Source organism: Harmonia axyridis, chromosome X (assembly GCF_914767665.1).
Source record: "Harmonia axyridis chromosome X, icHarAxyr1.1, whole genome shotgun sequence".
NCBI lineage: Eukaryota > Metazoa > Arthropoda > Insecta > Coleoptera > Coccinellidae > Harmonia > Harmonia axyridis.
In genome coordinates, this window is record NC_059508.1 from 36,668,834 (window position 1) to 36,674,172 (window position 5,339).

The following is a 5,339-nucleotide window of genomic DNA, read 5'->3' on the forward strand; positions in this document are numbered from 1 at the left end:
CGTACTTGAGGGCCTTCGTAAACTTTTCAATTTCCCGTTCGATGTCGGAAGCAGTTTCGATTTTATTGTTGATAGTTATTTTACTATCTAATATTGTACGAAATTTTGCCCAATCAGCGTTCGAATAGTCGTACACTAATTTTGTTGGGTTTCTTTCGCTGCTATAATTGACCGAGAAGATCACTGGATTATGATCGGACCCTAACTGACAACTCGCGTCCGGGATACTATTCAAGTTAATATTCTTAGTGAGTATTAAATCGATAGTACTCGGAGCTTTTCCATTGTCTGGAAAATGAGTGTGTCCGTTAGGGATGTTCAAAATTACGTCATCATTAGCTTCAAGGAAACTGAATAGACGATTTCCATTGGTGTTTCTGCAGTTGCAGTTCCATTCTTCGTGTTTAGCATTTAGATCGCCTAGAACTATTACTTTATTTTTCCTAGAAAATAGGAATCTTAGGCAGTTGGTACTGAATTTGCGACTGGGGCTATTATACACCGCCGTTATGATTAAGTTGCCATCAATCTGGACGCTAGCGTTCTCTATTGTGCAGTTGATGGTAGGCAAAATGGTGGATGCGATAAGGTTCTTTACTAGTATAGCGATTCCACCGAATCCAGAGTTGTCTTGTCTGTCTTGCCTATATGTCTGGTATCCTTTAATGAAAAATTTGTGGTTGTTTTTCAGTTTTGTCTCGTTGATAGTCAGTATGTCTATTTGGTTGTAATTTAGAAAATTGGAGATCTCCAGGAATTTTTGGGAGACTCCATTCGCGTTCCAAGTCGCGATTTTTAATGACTTAGTCATTTAAATTGAGGAAGAATTCCAGTATGACGTACTTTCTTTCGGCGGGGCTTGCATTTTGCAGCTGCTGGTTGAGTCTTTTGACGTCTGTCAGTAGTTGTCGTATGTCCACGTATTGGTTCAGTCTGTTGAACTCGCTTTTCAGCTCGTAAAACGCGTTTTGGAAGTTATTTGTGTTATTTGTGTCATGAGTTTTGTTTGTTGGGGGGGAAGTTGGGGTTTTGGGGGTGGTTTGGGGGTTGGCCATGCCACTTACCGGTTTTTGCTTGGCCTCTTGGGCCTTTCTCCTTTCTTCCCAGACATTCACGGCCGGGATTGGAGCTTCGCGGTAAACTTTGGGGGCGGCAGGGGCGGCGGTTTTGGCGTTCCTCGCCCTGCGGTTGCAGATGTTCACGTAAATCGCGCACTCGGTACTGTTTGCGGGGTGACTCCCGAAACAGTTCGCGCACTTTGCCGGCGTATTCATAGATTTTGGGCACTCGCGAGTCGCGTGATTTTCCGCGCACTTGAGGCAGTTTGGGGTCCTATGGCAGTTGGCCGTGGCATGTCCCCACATCTGGCAGTTGTGACATTGGATTACTTCCCTTTTTGTGTAGTACTTGTTCCACCGAACGGCTGTATAATTAATAACGCGGACTTCCTTCTGTATTTTCCGGAGCGTTATCGTATTTCCGGTGACGACCATGTACGCCGGTGATTTCGTTGCTTTTAGTTTGTGGATTTCCACAACCGGAATTCCTAGTTCCTGGAGTTCAGTTTTAATCTCTTCCAGGTCTGGATCAGAATCCAGTCCCCTCAGCGTAAATGCATGGGTTTTTTCTTCCCTTGGGGTGTAGGTGTGGTATTTCACGTCGTTTTCATCAAAATATTTTTCTAGTTTCTTTCTGTCTTCTACCGTCTCGGTGTAGACGGTGGAGTTCATGGCACTGTATTTAATATAAAATTTGCCATTTATAACTTTCGTTATGTCGGCCACCGTTTTGTTATGTTTTTTGAAAACGCCGTTGACCACTATTGGCGGGGGTTTCCGTTGATTTTTTCTAATTTCAACGGTTGCTGCATTGACTTCTACCTCATTTGGATTGAGGTAGTTAAATTTATTTTTGATTTCTACAGGGATTGTTTTTTTGTCCTTCCTTTTCCTGATAGATGTTGTTGGATGCGTGAAGTTTGGGTTTTCCACATCTCCAACTCGACTTCTCTTTTTGGCGACTCTCGGGGGGTCAGTTTCATTATCAGATGAATCTGAAGGGAGTTTCATTTCCTGGTCGTCCATCATTTTAATAAAGTTCTGATAAAATTTTTGAAATTCCTTTCAAAAAGGAATTCAAAAGCGGTCGGTTTCACGCGAAACTCGGCCGTTTCAGGGCCTTTCGGACCCGAGCAGGTAAAATTTCGTCACTCACTCAGTCTATTCTTGGCTCTGGAATGCGGCTTGGCGCCGTCTGGTCTAACACAACGGTCACTTTCACAGGTCAGTTTTAACGTTCACAAATTCCACAACTATCTCTACGGAGCGATTTTGGGTATAACCTCTCAGCTCAGTGTTCTGACGAGAACTGGCAATTTCAGCGTGGTATGGCCGTAAACAACAAATATAGCGATATTTTCTATGATATCTCACTTTTTGGGAGCGGAAAGGACGTGAACGTTTTTCCTTATAAAAAATGAAATAACTTTTGGATATTAATTCTGATTGTTGATTTAAGTTTTAAGAACACATTAGGACATATCTCAATGAAATTTGAGGGATTTCCGAAATCGAAAAATATTTTTCGAAAAAAAAAAAAAATCCCAGAAGACCTCGGTCATCTCAAGTTTATTTCCATATTCTATTACACAATCAACGTACATCACAAAAGGAACCATCTCTCTAACTATCACAGTTAAATTTTTGTATCGGAACATTTCACGTCGGAATATCTCGCTAAGTCCAGACCGGGGAGATCGGTCGCATTTGACACCGTCCGCTCCGGTCTAACATCGTCTTGGAGTCGGGGTAACGATGGAGAGGCGTTTAAGGACGTGAACATTTTTCCTTATAAAAATTAAAGTCGACAATGAATATTGATTCTGATTACTGATTTACTCTTTTAGTACACATTAGAAGGCAACGCAATCAGATTTGAGGAAATTTCAAGATCAGAAAATTTTTTTCGAAAAAAAAAAAAATTCAAGAACACCTGGGTCATGGCAAGTTATTTCCCACAATCCATTCCACAATCAACGTACAACATAGAAGAAATCATCTCTCTAACTATCCTGGTTCAAAAGTTGTATCGGAACATTTCACGTCGAAATACCTCGCCAAGTCCAGACCGGGGCGATAGGTAGTATCTGACACCGTCCGCTCGGGACTGACATCGACTTGGACTCGGGCTAATGATGGGGAGGCGTTTAAGGACGTGAACATTTTTCCTTATAAAAATTAAAGTCGACAATGAATATTGATTCTGATTACTGATTTACGCTTTAAAAACACATTAGAAGGCAACCAAATCAAATTTGAGGAAATTCCAAAATCAGAAAATTTTTTTTCAAAAAAAAAAAAATCCGAAAAATATTTTTCGATTCTGATTACTGATTTACTCTTTTAGAACACATTAGAAGGCAACGAAATCAAATTTGAGTGAAATCCAAAATCAGAAAATATTTTTCGAAAAAAAAAAAAAATTCGAGAACACCTCGGTCATGGCAAGTTATTTTCCACAATCCATTCCCCAATCAACGTACATCCCAGAAAAAATCATCTCTCTAACTATCCTGGTTCAAAAGTTGTATCGGAACATTTTCACGTCGAAAATATATCTCAGAGTCCAGACCGATGCAGAACGTAAACTCGATCATACCGATGCTTCACGTAATCTCGATCTTACCGATGCACAACGTAAACTAGATCACACCGATGCAGAACGTAAACTCGATCATACCGATGCACCACGTAAACTCAGGCAGACCGATGCAGAACGTGAACTCGATCTTACCGATGCACCACGTAATCTCGATCTTACCGATGCACCACGTAAACTCGGGCAGACCGATGCAGAACGTGAACTCGATCTTACCGATGCACCACGTAAACTAGGGCTGACCGATGCATCACGTAAACGACGATCGAGAGGCGCGAAAGGACGTGAACGTTTTTCATTATAAAAATTGAAATAAATGATAAATAATGATTCTGATTGTTGGTTATCATTTTTAATAAGCATTAGGAGGCAACCAAATGAAATTTGAGGAAATTCCGATAATAGAAAATTTTTTCGAAAAAAAAAAAAAATTCATGAAATCCTCGGTCATCGCAAAATATTTACCATATTCTGTTCGATAATCAACGTATATTTAAGAAGGAATCATATCTGTATCTATCTTGGTTCAAATTTTGTATCGGAACATTTTGACCAAAGTCCGAGCTTCGGCCGAAACAGACACCGCTGACCTGGCCTATCGATCGACCGAGAGTCGGGGATAGAGCGTAAGTGTTGTCTGGAGGGGAACCCTGTGCTCTCCTGACATATATAGGGAAGGTGGTCGCGTTGGGCGATGCAGAACGTTTGGATCGGGAATTATATTTTTGGTTCAGCTATTGGAATATGGTTTATTGTTGGTATATATTGGCGAAATAACGTTCTTACTGACTGGGGATATTCATAAAAATGAGTCCGGAGATTTTCAGATCGAAGTCCGAGTGATCCGACTTGGAAGGCGTGTTGGGTGGGTCGAGATGGCTTAGATAGATCAGACGAGGCGGGCTAAGTGTTGACGTCATGCATCGGTCCATTTTCAGATTGAGTCCGAGTAATCCGACTTTGAAAGAGTGTTGGGTGCGTCGAGACTGTTTAGATAGATCGGACGAGGCGGACTAGGTGTTAACGACATGCATCGGTATATTTTCTGATCGGAGTCCGAAGAAATCGGCCCTAGTAGGCGCAGCGGACGGTCGAGACGGCCTCGGTGGGTCGGATCGATCGGGAAAAGTTTGCTAAATCGTGTCTGGAGGGGAACCTTGGGTTCTCCTGACATATATAGGGGATAAGGTTTGGGTGAACGATTCTTCACGTAAAAGTTGAGTAATTTATTTTTCGATAAGCTTTTGGATATTGATGAGAAGTATATGTATATCTTCGATTAAAAGAATTCTTACCGTCTCCATGTATATTATATTAGATATATAAGAAATAGTTAACGTGATGCATCGGCCGATTTCCGGATCGGAGTTCGAGAGATGCGACTTTCGATGCGCGATGGGTGGTTCGAGACGGCCTAGATCGATCGGACGAGGCGGACTAGGTGTTAACGACATGCATCGGCGGATTTTCTGATCGGAGTCCGAAGAAATCAGCTCTAGTAGGCGCGGCGAACGGTCGAAACGGCCTCGATCGATCGGACGAGGCGGACTAGGTGTTAACGACATGCATCGGCGGATTTTCTGATCGGAGTCCGAAGAAATCAGCTCTAGTAGGCGCGGCGAACGGTCGAAACGGCCTCGGTGGGTCGGATCGATCGGGAAAAGTTTGCTAAATCGTGTCTG